Here is a 13,978-nt window from a genome sequence, read left to right on the forward strand (position 1 = left end):
AATAATAAACCACTGCCCCCTTCCTCCCTGTCCTTCTTTCATGACCTCAAATCCAACAGAGCCGGAAGAGAAACGCAACTAAAGCATGGCTAGGAGGGCTCCCTGAAAGGAAGCACTCCAGGGCAGCAGAGTGGCTCCGGCGACGTCCCCAGCAGAGATGTAATTTACAGGTTGTCTTGATGTGACTCGATAATGCAATAATTGACGAACTGATCGCATAATGTAAAACCGTCTGGCTCTGAATAGACCGCTCTCAGAGATGAAACAAAAATGAGAGCATGTCTGCATAATCGGTGTGTAAACGCAAGCAGGGTATTAAGCATTCCTTTTTATTCTTAAAGAGCTGAAATGAGATGAGCTCTCCCCGCCCCAAAGCAATCTCTCTCTCTCTCTCTCTCTCTCTCTTTTTCTCTGCTAATAAGCTCTGAGCAATTTGGAGGCAAGGTGTGATATTGCTCTCACAGATAAATAATAACAAACAAACAAAAAAATCATAATGTTGATGTGATTATACCTCACTGACTACAGGGAATTAAAGGTAGATTCTCTTTTTTATTAGTTTACTGATCCTGGGCATCCGACTCCCCATAACTGCTCCATATATCACACTAGTTAATCATTCTTGTCATTATCTTTAATGTCTTATTAGAGGGCTTCATTCATCTGGTTTTTATCTGTTTCATTGGAAGCAGTTTTAATCGCATTTCCACAGCGCTGATAAGCCTGTTAGTTTGCACAAATTGGTTTTGGTGACAATGTGTAGATAGCAAAAACGTGCCATTTCCAAACGGAGCGGAGAAGTCTATTCAGGTCCAAAAAGCCAGGTGGCTTGAGCAAAGGAGAGGTGGAGACAGTGGTACTGGCTTCCTACAGGAAAAAATGAAGAAGGTAGAAAACAGGATGAGAAGAAGGGAGAACAGGAAACTCAGATAAATTGTTACAAGACCCCCGCACCCGCACCCACAGCCGCACCGGCCCAGCCCCGCAAGTCAGGAGAGCCAGCGGTGATGGCCGCATCTGACCACTAGATGGCCGCATCGAGTCAACAGTGTCCCATCGCAGCGGTGGAAGAGGGCGCACGTTTGGTGGTAGCGCTTTGCCCCCCAGACTGGAGCACCTAACTCTGACTCCACTCTGAGGGTGCTCCCAGCACAGCCAGAGGTCTTTCCTGAGAGACCTTGTCAGAGTTTCCTTCCTGCTCTGGGGTGTTTAATTTCAGGCTGTCTTGTGCCATCTATCCAGCTAATGAAGCAGCGTTCATCACTTCCACCTCACTTTAGAATGGCCTGGCTCTGGGTTTCTTAGAATAAAGGAGGCAATAAGCCTATCAGGTCCAGTAGCTCGAAAATGCATTCATCGTAGATGCTAAGTACAGTTTCTGCAGGTTTCCAGGTTGGGAGTCATCTTTTGCGGGGGAGAGGCGGGGGTCGGGGGGAGAGAGGGGAGGGAATCAATAGCCTGTCGATCTGATTGGCAAATTTCGGAGTCTGTCAGGTTTAAGAAGGCAGCCTCTTGAATTTCCTGACTCCTGCTGCTCGGGTCCTGGTACTGAAGCCAGAAAATGAGGCTTGTCTATTACTGTCCTGGCCCCTTTCTTGGGAGAGTTGATCTGGACGCGGGTGTCTGGAAAGATTTAAATCCAAAATCACTCTCCAAATGCACTAAACTCTATCAGATTTATACTTCACACACACATGAAACACCAAAATAATAGTAATAGGGAAAGGAAGCATTTCAGACAAAAAAAAAAAAAGGGTCTCATAATAGGCTTCCAAATCACTTGTTTCCGAGGCAAACAGATACCAGCCAGATGCAGACAGTCAATTATCTGGTGGTGTCTGGGGTGGGAGGGCGCTAATAATATTCCAAAATCCTCAGCTGCCAAAACACTTTGCAGATCCATTTTCAGACCCTCTGCTTTTCAAGGAACATTCGGTTCATGTTTGTCTGATTCATTCTCACAACTCAAATGTTGATATAAAGTCTGCTTATGAAATTCTGAGACCTCTTGTTTTTAGAAACTCAGGAGGCCACACTTCCCTCAGACCTAGGCGAAGTGTGAACGCCTCTCTATTTTAGAATCTGAAACTCGTTGAAATTACAGTCTCAACTAAGTTCTTGCAACCCCTCTTTATCCCGTGTTCTGATTTGCCTGGTTTAAAAGCATATCCATCTCGTAACTACTCTGTGGAGCAAAGAATTGAGGATGACGTTTATGTGTCGCTTCTGACCTGAGCCTCCAAGGTGGAAATAGAATCCCAAGCCTACAAGATAAAGAGACCGGTTTTCTGCAGCTGGCTTTACCTGCGCTCTCCCTCTCAAATCAGGTGCCTTGGGGCAATCATGGCAACAAATAATGTCTAGAGCCCACAAAACCAGCTAGGTTTCCATTTCTTTCCAATGTGGTGCTGTTCCTTCACACGGAAATGATAGCACAGGGCAACTGTGTACCTGCCTGGGGCCATGTGAGTGCAGCCTCCATCATTATCCAGCCCCAGTGGGGACATAATGGTCATGCACGTGGTCTGATGAGAACGTGGCCTTTTGAAACCCGGTTTGTCCCGGTGGCCATGGCGCCTACTATCGGGGCTGTCTGTTCCGGATGTTCCCGTCAAGATTTGACTTATATGTGTGTATCTTTATTCTTCCTCTAAAACATGCCATTAACTCTTTGGAACAAAATGCACATGAGGTCCCCCTACCAGCCAGTATGCACCAACTGTAGTTGGATTTGCTGCCCAGCAGCTTCGGATATGAACTCAAGGCCTTTCAGGGACCATCCTCTCTGCCCCCTACCCCCACCCCAACCAGTTCCCAGCAGGACATCGAGCTCCTAAAGGTCAGGGTATGGATCTGTGATGGATGTTCTGGCTCCTTAAACTACCCCAGAATGCACTGCTGCATGCCGCATAGCATCAGGAGCCTCAGACGCATCGTGCCAGCTGCTCCCACACAGAACAAGGTCTACTTGAGAGGGGCAGAAGGACCCCACACGGGGCTAGAGACTAAGGAACTCATCCCTCTTCTGTTTCACATCCTTACACCGAGAACCAGAAAACCGCATCTGTGAGGACACACTTTATGTATAAAGTGCCGAGTGCATAGGAGTCAGATCTGTTAATAGCCTGATCCAAGTTAGCAAGGGCTGTCAGAAAACAGAAGCCAGGAAAAGCAGACACGTAGCAAATGGTCCATCTGCCCGGGCCCAGAATCCAAATATTACAGACCCGATGTCGGGAACGCAGTTGTAACTGCCAGTGGGGGTTCCTGCCAAACTTTTTCAAAACTTTCTGTGGTGCAGCTGACACCTATTTGAAAGTTTCTCCCCCCTTCTACCCACTGAGATAATGTCAGGTTTCTCTGACCTGAGTGCAGAGGGAGAATAAAAATCAAAGTAAGCTGTGTTTCTTGGACTCTGCAGTCTGTCTTAGAACAGCATCTCTGCGTCCCTGTCCCTACGGGATCGCCAGCTTCCCTTGGATTCCCAGTGGTGTCCACTGACTCTCGGCGCCTCTGCTGATACCTACTGCCGAGACCATAGACAGCTAGACCGAGGTGCAGATCCTAGGCTGTCTCTTGGATCTGGGAGCACCCAGGGAAGCCGATGCTTCTGTTACGCTCTTGTATTTATTTGTCTGCGCCGGGTGTCAGTTGCGGCACACAGGGCCTTCATCGCGTCACGTGGGATATTTCGCTGAGGCCCACGGGCTCTTCAGTTGTGGCGGGTGGGCTCCAGAGCTTGAGGGCTCAGTAGTTTGGGTGTGCGGGCTTAGTTGCTCCACAACGTGTGGGATCTTAGTTCCCCAACCAGGGATCGAACCTGCGTGCCCTGCGTTGCAAGGCAGACTCTTCACCCCTAGACCAGCAGGGAAGTTCTGTTGTGCTCCTATGTTATAGCTGTCCCCTCATCCAAGAATTTGGGTTTACCATGGGGTCTGGATTCTCAAAAGTAAATGTCAGAATTTCCTCTTTCTCTCCCTTTGCTGCATGGTCATAGACCACTCTCACACCCTTCGGCCTTCTTTCTCAAGGACATGCTCTTTCTCAGCATGCCTTTGGTGCCTCCAGCAAGTAGGTGCTAGGTGGCCAGTGAGGAAGGCTCCCCAGATGGAGCCCATCTTTGGGATCAAACAGCAGTGGCTCAATCTGGGACCTCCCCCAGCTCCTGATGCACACACACAGACTCCACACCTACACATCCCAGGGCTTAGGACACTTAGAAGCATTGCTTCTGTTTCCATTTGAGAGCATCTGTTCAGTCCGATTTAATATTTAGGAAGATGTACGTAACCCAGATAAAATGGGTCCCAAGTTACAGCCCCATCTACAAATTAAGTCATATTCAAAGAAACCCCATCTTTCCAGATTTTTAGAGAATTTTAATATTGAACAGACTCTCTTGGGAGAAAAAAAAACTGTCAAAGGAGCCCAATTCATAGCTCCTAGTAAAAACTTCTTAGAAATTACCTTGCCTCCTTCCTCTGATTCTCAGGATAACTCGCCTGCCCCGGGGGATCTGAATCCTTTCCCCAAGGAGTCCTGTGGGTACCCGTGTGAGTTCTTAGCTTTCCCCATCTCCCCGTTTCTTCCCTTTCTATTCTCTCATTTTCCCCATGAGTAAAGCTCAGTCCTTTTATATGCAGCCCCTCCCCCACAAACTCTCTTTTCTGCCTCTCACCACAAGTCATTGGAATTCTGCTTCATCAAAGTCCAAGAATTGAGCCCCAGAGAGATTCAGTCATCTGTCTCTCAAGGTAGAATTCTCTATAGAGAGTGGGAGATGGAGACGCTGAGGATGCCAGACTGTGTCCCCTAGTGTTCCCCATGATGGCAGGCGGTGGCGGAGCGGACAGTGGCTCTCACATTAACGCTTTATGTCTCCAAAACACAGAGATGGAGGTTGAGTTGTGGTCACAGCCCTCTCCCTATGGTCTAAACCAGTTGAGAAACAGGCACTACAGCCATAGGAGACCCAGATAGAAATTTATCCGTTGGCAAACCTGGATGGCAGAACTTTAGACCTGCGATCAAAATCAGGCTCCTCCCTGCTTTCCATCACATTAGTTCCTAGGTCTCCGACAAGGGAGATGGAGACTGAAAGCTGACCTCATCCTGCCCGTCAGCCACCTGGAGGAGCCTTGTCTGTCACTCATCTTCCTAGACTCGGAGGGCCCAAGAGCCAAGAGGAGGATGAACGTGTAGACTCTCCCGCAGAGGAGCGGGATCAGAAGGAAGGGTGCTCACCTGCAGTGAGAAGACCTTGGAGGGTTTGAGCCATGCCCGCCCCTGCCCTTCATCCAATCAAATGAGTCACCCTATTCTCATCACCCAATGTAAAATCCTCTCCTGTGGGGGTTTGGCCGCTAAGTCGTGTCTGACTCTTACAACCCCATGGACTGTAGCCTGCCAGGCTCCTCTGTCCATGGGATTCTCTAGGCAAGAATACTGGAGTGGGTTGCCGTGCCCTTCTCCAGGAGATCTTCCCGACCCAGGGATCGAAACCGGGTCTTCTGCATTGCAAGCAGATTCTTTACCAACTGAGCTATAAGGGAAGGTTACAGATCCTCTCCTGGGACTTTTAAAAGCTCAACAAAAGCCCACTCCATGCTAATCGAAGACATAAAGATAGAAATGGGGAGAAAATAATCTGCTACAACTAATAAGCCTGAGTTTCTGCATACAAAAAATTTGTTCTAGACGTTGATCTTTTAAAGGATTTTGTCGTCTTTCCTTATTGAAAAGATTTTGGGTGTCTTTTCACATGAAGTAGCAGGAAGAAAAATAGAATGAAAAGAGTCAGAAAACAGGGTTCTAACTCAAATCCTTACTCAGGCTCTTCAGTTGGAATTTGTCTCCAGCACTCTGTCTCTCGGTTCCTGGCAGACCACTGGCCAGGCAGCCCCTTTATCCACGTACCCGAGGGTCCTCCTTGGTTCAGCAGTCCAAGTTCTAATCTGTATGGAAGAAAAGACACCTCCGTCACAGCAGTTTTATTTTTTAAAGAGCTATAATCTGAGGTCCTAGAGGCTGGATAGTGCAGAGAAGCCAGGAATAGTCCCTAGAACACTAACTGCCTCTGTTGAAATAGTGGCTCCACCACTATTTAGCTGAGTGACCTCTGGCAAGTTATTTAACCTATTTCCTCACCTATAAAATAGGAGATAATAGCAGCGTAAGCCTATTAGGGAGTTAAATGTCTTAGGGTGCGTGAGCCTTGCAGTAGTCACAGAGGAGGAGACACGAAGTCATTGCCCGCATTGTTGTTCAGTCACCAAGTCGTGTCTGACCCTGTGACCCCGTGGGCTGCAGCACCCCAGGCTTCCCTGTCCTTCACCATCCCAGAGTTTGCTCAAACTCGTGATCATTGAGTCAGTGATGCCATCCAACCAGCTCATCCTGTCACCCTCTTCTCCTCCTGCACTCAGTCTTTCCCAGCATTGGAGTCTTTTTCCAATGAATTGGCTCTTCACATCAGGTGGCCAGAGTCTTGGAACTTAAGTCTCAGCATCAGTGTTTCCAATGAATATTCAGGGTTGATTTTCTTTCAGATGGACTGGTTTGCTTTCCTTGCTGTCCAAGCAACTCTCAAGAGTCTTCTCCAGCACTGCAGTTCCAAAGCATCAGTTCTTTGGTGCTCAACTTTGTTACGGTCCAATTCTCACATCCATACGTGACTACTGGAAAAACCATAGCTTCGACTAGATGGACCTTTGTCAGCAGCGTTATGGTTTAGTAAAGTTCAGTGCAGAAACCAACAGAATACTATAACCTCATCACAATCACTTTATGAACCTTTCCAGTAACATGGAAATGCTCAGGCTTAATTGCTAAATTTGAAAGCCAGAATTAAAATGTTGATATACCATTTTGAACCATGTTTAAAAATAACAGCAACTAGAATGCATTGTAACAAAATGTTAATTGTTATCTTTGGTCGTCAGATTACAAAAAAATATTTTATTTTTTCTTTCTGCTTTCCCACATGAATGTTCTACAATAGAATGTATCCATTTAAAAAATGCTAACTTTGATTATTTAAATAATTCTGGCATCAGGGGAAGATACAGCAGGCAAGCCATTTCTAACAAAATGTTGCTCTTTCTGTCTGGATAAACCACACATTGGAGTGACAATAAATTCTATTTTCGATGGAAGCAAGGCATTCCTTTGTCAGTAGTAAATCACTCTGCGGCTACCCCACCCCACCAGCGTTACAAATGCCTCTGTAGGTGTTTCTCCTGGGGCTGCATTCCACAACCCCACAGCAGGTATCAAGTTCTGCCATTCCTTTGAGGATCCATCCATCCTGAAGACAGGCGTTGCTTGAAGCAAGAAGCCTTGTCAGCCCCACCTGCCCCATCACCCCACCCTTCACATCATATTTACCGACGTATTAAGTATTTGATGACGGAATGTGCTCAAGGCCAAAGATGACAGCTAGGCCTCTCTTCTATTGCTGTTCCTTTACCCTGCCACCTAGCAGGTAGAAAAATTTTACTGAATGATACAACTAGAATAATTCCAGCCCCAGGCTGAAGCCTCAGCCTCTAGGTCTCTGACCCTCTAAAACATTCCTTGGATGGAAACTTCCAGCTGGACTCTCATCCTTGAGGTGCATGGCCAGTTTCAGTGGGTTGCAATTTTTCCCCCCAGTATTTATGAGTTTAGATTGCTGCAAACCAGGAGAGGTTATCTGCTAAGTGCATCACAGGACTCAATCTGTCAGCTTCAGCATTTACCCTAGGGGGAAAGGAGCTGTCTGGCCAAGCCCTAGGTGATGGCCCATCGTGAACTCACACACACCGTGACTCAAAGCTCAGTGTCAGCAAAGATGGACTCAGCTCCAGGCCACCCACATGCAAGATCTGCCTTGTCTTGCCTTTTTTTCCCTCTATTTCTTGCTTTTTAATACTCCCCTGGACTCATCAAAGTTCCAAAACATTGTAGCTAGAGAGGAACTGAACTCTGCCCAACATCACAGACCTAGTCAAAAATAATACTAATAATAGCAGTGGTAGTGACAGTAACAAACTCAGACAAGCTTACAGGCCAGGCACTCTTCCAAGATTTTCAATAAAGTAACTCATTAACCTGCACCACAACCTCATAAGGTAAATTCTATCTGGTTGGCCAAATTGGCCAACCCAATGTTAGTATCCACATGTCATGGAGGAGGAAACTAAGACCCAGGATATTAAGTGGCTTTTCCAAGCCACCTGCGTGAACCCAGGACCCTTGGTCTCTTGATTTATCACTCATTTTTCTTTCCAAGATACTAGGCTGTTGCATGGAACTCAAAAGCCAGTACCCTTAGAATCTTCCTCCTGACTGCTGGACCAGACAGAAACAAAACAAAATAATCACTGACGTGCAGAAAAGAGCCCATTTAACTTTATCTCAGAAAAGATTCTCTGACCACCCACCCGGGTGCCAGATGCTGTGAGAAGTCAGTTGCAACTTAAGATGTAATAGGGACAGAGGTCAACACAATATTGCAAAGCAATTATCCTCCAATTTAAAAAATATAATAGGGGAAGACAGAAGAATGAAATAAGTGTTGAACATTGATAACATTTATGGAAAATCCTTTTTTAAAGGACTGAACACAATGCAAACAAACCATAGTGAGACAGATTCTTGACTCTCCCACCTAGCTCTCCTTCACCAACTCTAAACCTCAAGGTCAAGACCCTCCGGTGAGGCTGTAATTAGCCAAAGTGAGGGGAAGGGGATGCATCTTGGTTGATAATCTCACTGCTTGCAAGGAGGCTGGGGGAAGCTCATCCCATTTTAGAGATCAAATAGCCAAGGCTGAGGGCGATTCGGTCATTTGCCTCTGACATCATAAAAGTACTCTGCCGCGCACACAGGACTTGAAACCCTCTGTGGCCCCAAAGCAAACGTGCTCCCACTGCAGAACACCTCCTCCCCACTCCCTCCATTCCCTGGACTCATCTCCCAGCAAAGCCTTTACCTGTGGGTCCCACTTGGTGAGTGATGGATGAAAATTTCTGAGCAGTGCCCCGCTCCTCCAAGCCTGGCCTGGCGGCTGCGCCATTCCAGAACAAACACGTGTTTGATCTACGAGGCTACTTTCTCGCCGTGAAAGCCATGAAAGGATGCGTTTCCCAAGTGACCTCTTCCTTGGTAGCTGGAGAGAAAGTGTGATAAAAAGCAAAGCCGTGTCCTTTGAAGATAATTCATACATTGGCCAATAGATGCGATAAAGTAGCTAGAAATCCAGCACAGGCTACAAACAACTCCACATTAAAGGCATCTGTGTTTAATAAAACTAATAAATCAAATGCTCTTAGGTGGTGCCTCCTGGCTATGTTTTAGGGCTATAATTGCTGCACATGGATAATACAAGGATAAAAGGCATTGAGTCAGCAGAGAGACCGCTAACCCCTGACGTGCCCCTTGAGTGTTTCTGGGATTCTTTCAGTGTTTTGTTTGCGGAAGTTTATCAAAAGCAAAGTCCCTTTCCTAGAAAAGTGCCAGGCTACCAACCTATGCTCTTAAACAGGGAGTACGCTTTCTCTCCGGGAATCTACAAGCACAACAGAAAAGCCAGAGAGGAAGGCGAGACCTGATACAGACTTATTTACAAAACAGACTCAGAGAAAGAACCTACGGTTGCTGTGGGAAAGGGTAGGGGAAAGGGACAGTTAGGGAGTATGGGGGAGAACGAATACTTGTATATGTATGGCTGAGTCCCTTCGCTGTCCTCCTGAATCTATCACAACATTGTTAACTGGCTGTTCAGTTCAGTTTAGTTCAGTCAGGTCAGTCGCTCTGCCGTGTCCAACTCTTTGAGACCCCATGGACTGTAGCACCCCAGGTTTCCCTGTCCCTCACCAACTCCCAGAGTTTAATCAAACTCACGTCCATCGCATCAGTGATGCCATCCAACCATCTCATCCCCTGTCGTCCCCTTCTCCTCCCACCTTCAATCTTTCCCAGCATCAGGGTCTTTGCTATACTCCAATACAAAATAACAAACTTAATTTTTTTAAGTAAAAAATTAAAAATGGAACAAAAAAGAGGGGACATTAAATATGTTAATTTATTATGCCTCTCAGATGTGCATTTCAGAAGTCTTTTTCGATTTAATCCTCACAGGCACCCCTCAGATGTGTGACACTATTGCCTTACAGCTGAGAACACACACCAGTGACGTGAATGTCCAATGGCAGAACTGATAGACTTCCAAGCCAGTGAACGAAGAAGCTGAAGAAGCTTGGAGTATTCAGCCTTGAGACAATGAACTACAAGAGCAACTGCTATAAACTCTAGGTCCGTCTAAGACTATTCCTTGAAGAAGGGAAACCCCTTTGCATTAGACCAGAAGGGAACAAAGGATGTGGGTTTAGAGACAGGAGGAGCTTGTTGGTAGTAGCCTTCTCAGAGGACTGTTGCACCTAAAAGGAAGTGGTGGAAGCTCCTGTCCTGGAGAAAACCTAGATTCACAGCAACGCTGTAGACAGGACATTTGACGGGGTCCGTGCTCAGGCGTTAGCACGTACAAACAAGTAACCACCTCTCTCACCTCCCCTGTGCTTGGTAAAATGGAGACAGTAATAACTAGTTTGGAGGATTGGGGGAAAGCAGTAAATGAAATGATGTATATAAAATCCTTGGTAAACCCTAAGTTGATATCAAGAACGAGGATTGTTAAGACTCCATCTTTCTGGAACTTTTATCATATAACCCAGCCTAGAGACAGAGGGATGGACTCCATGACTTCCTAAGACTCATTTTTATCACCAGAAGTAGACAACTCAAAGCTTGGGAGGGAAGGCAAGCGGCTTCTAGGGATCGTTATCTTTACAAGCTTTCAGAAAACCTCAGCCTAAAATAGAGATGGCTCATCCCTCCCCTCTCCCATGAAATGCTTCAATGACATAGTCAACTCCATTTCAGCTGCAGAGTGTGAGGGCTGCAGAAGTGGTGAAAGTCAGCCCGCCTTCTGCCAGGACGGAGGATAGTTTGGGTGACGAGTTACAGGGTCATGATACTGATGCAAATTCATGATTTGGGGCTGAAAGAAATCGGCCTTTGCCTCAGAGGCTATTTAATGCCGTAAGACTCCAGGCCCCATTTCAGAGGACAACTTAAAAAAAAAAGAAAAGACAGTGACCTTAATTATTATAGCATATTGATTAGTTAGGGACAGATGGCTTAAAGTTTATTCCCTACCTTTACAATAACTTACCAGATACACACTAGTTCATTTCTTACTCAGTTATCCCCCTTCATTGGATGAGCGATAACCTCAATCTTTTATGAGCCATAATATACATCGTTGGGTTTCCCAGGTGGCGCAGTGGTAAAGAATCTGCCTGCCAATGCTGGAGATCAGGAGATGCAGGTTCAATCCCTATGTCAGGAAGACCCTCTGGAGGAAGAAATAGCAACCCACTCCAGTGTTGTTTCCAGGACAATCCCATGGACAGAGAAGCCTGGTGAGCTAGAGTCCATGGGGTTACAAAGAGTCAGACATGTCTGAGCACACATGCACGCACACAATAGGCATTCTTCATATGATATCTTTCTAGCCCTGTGCAAGCTAATGGAGAGGCTTAAGCTAAAAAACTTTAAGAGCCATACAGATGTAGAAGAATATAGAAATAGAAATTGATATAGATATACTTAGACTGATGAATTATCATGACAAAGCAGCCTGAGATCTTCTCTGTCATTTGTTTTAACAGTGAGAAGCTGTAAGTACTTCACAACTACATCCTTATTCTCTCGAAACTCACATCAAAGAGCCTTCTGATTTTTCAATAATATAATAGCATTTTGGCTTTTTTGAAAGCGTTTGGGTATACTTTTGATAAATTTTTCCACACAAGTCACCAAAAATCCTTTATAAGACTAATTAAATCACTAGAAGTGACTGCGTTTATCAAGGCCCCTGCAGATTAAAAGTTAAGTCAGTCAGCCTGGTACAGGTATGATGTTTCTGGATGGGAGACTTTAGCTCCCATCACACAGAAGCGCTACCATAAGATTTTCTTCTTATATTTACAACTCTAGGGTGTTTTGTAGAGCCTGAAAAGTCAGAAGTGGCAGACTAACTCAACCAGCCTCTTGGTACTGATGATTATCATCAAGGCACACTAGTGCAAGCACTGTGCCTGGTGAAAGTGAAATGAAAGTGAAAGTCACTCAGTCATGTCCTACTCTTTGTGAATCCATGGACTATACAGTCCATGGAATTCTCCAGGTCAGAATACTGGAGTGGGTAGCCTTTCCCTTCTCCCAGGGATCTTCCCGACCCAGGAGTCAAACTGGGGTCTCTTGCATTGTAGGAGGATTCTTTACCAACTGAGTTATCAGGAAAACCTGGATATGAGGTTGCAAATACCTACTTTCCCTCCATTCTTTCCCTCATTTACCTACCACCAAGGCGAGAAGGCAGAGCTATGTTTCAAGTCATAAAGGGCAACCTAACCTTGCCTCACCCAATACCACATGAGTATGATGGATTTTTGATGGTTATAAAAATTCAGAAGAGGGAAAAATCTCTCCGACACAGGGGTGATTAAGTAAGTTCTGAAAATTCTCTGAGAATTCTTTGAGCCTCTGGTATCCACTCAGTAGTTTGTGAGCCTAGAGCAAATGGGCTGCTTGCAGAATATTATTATAAAGCCAGTTATTCTCTCAGTGTTCTAAGCAATTTCCTAGCTGCCTCTTGGACATCTGACCCCAGTTTCAGCAACAGGAAATTTCAGTGCCTACGAAAGTCTATTGTTTGGTACAGCGCTGGATCTTAAACTTGAATTCAACTGCCCAAATGTAATATTGCCATCCCTTGTATTGGGAAGTTATTTCTACTTTTTAAAGTGTGTTTCCATTCGGGGGGCATTTTGTCTTAATAGGATTTCTGAGATCAAATAGAAATTATTAACCTCAATTTACATCTCAAGTGACTGAGGCTCAGAAAAGTTGTTCAATACCAGACAAAAATCTGGAGCAGAAGCAGGCCTAGGACTCAGGACCTCCCAGATCCGCATCCAGGTGGGAAGACAAGTTTGTCAGCTAGCAGTTACCTGACATCAAGGCAGTGGGATGTGATTAATGGTCGTTTGCCAAATGTCTGCAGATCCTTCGAGAAAAAGGCATTGCAAAAGTGCAACATATTAGGCTAATTATTACCAGACCAACTCCTTGGAGACGTATTTTCATCAGAAGCTGTCTTTAGAGGCTCCCCAAACAGTAGGTAGTTCTGTAAAGCCAGCTTTTCCTGTGATGCCCAAATCATAACCACTGTTTGGTCATGCATCTCTTCTTCAGAACAGAGCTCTGAACATGACGAGAAATGACTTTCAAGTCACAAGGAGTCAGGCTATGGACAGAACCCTTACCTTAGACCTGTTCCTTAACCCCAACTGGAGTGCGCTGTTCTGGGGAGAGAAGATGACATGGAAGGAATCAATGTAGACTTCCAGGAATGAAGGGGCCATGGGGATAAGCTTACTAAGTGTCTACACTGTGCCAGGTCATTTTGCACAGACCCTAACAGTTAACACTCACCACATCCTATGAATGATGTAAGCACAGTTATACCTTTCTAAGCCGAGGAGCCCTGCCAGAGGTTAGCAAATATGCTCCCGGTCATCTGGGTATGAAGAAGTGGGCTCCACACCAGCACTCCAGTATATCTGATCAAAAGTCCATGCTGTTTGCGCTTCCAATTCTAAGTCAAGCCAACTGCTGAAGGAGGCTAAAAGAGAATTTAGTTAAGGTTTAGAAAAAAATCTGCCTCTAACCACCATACTTCTCCCCTGGAGGACTGGCCATTTTATGCAGTGGGCTGACAGCAAAATGAAAATGCAGGAGCCCCTATTTAGAAATTATTCAGAATTTTAAGACAGCCGCAGAGGATTAAACCAAACGCAGGAAGCTTCTGAGCACTGGGTCCTGTTTAACTGCATGGGTTGTATGAATAAGTCTATGAAGTGGCCCTGCT

Source organism: Odocoileus virginianus, chromosome 11 (genome assembly GCF_023699985.2).
Source record: "Odocoileus virginianus isolate 20LAN1187 ecotype Illinois chromosome 11, Ovbor_1.2, whole genome shotgun sequence".
NCBI lineage: Eukaryota > Metazoa > Chordata > Mammalia > Artiodactyla > Cervidae > Odocoileus > Odocoileus virginianus.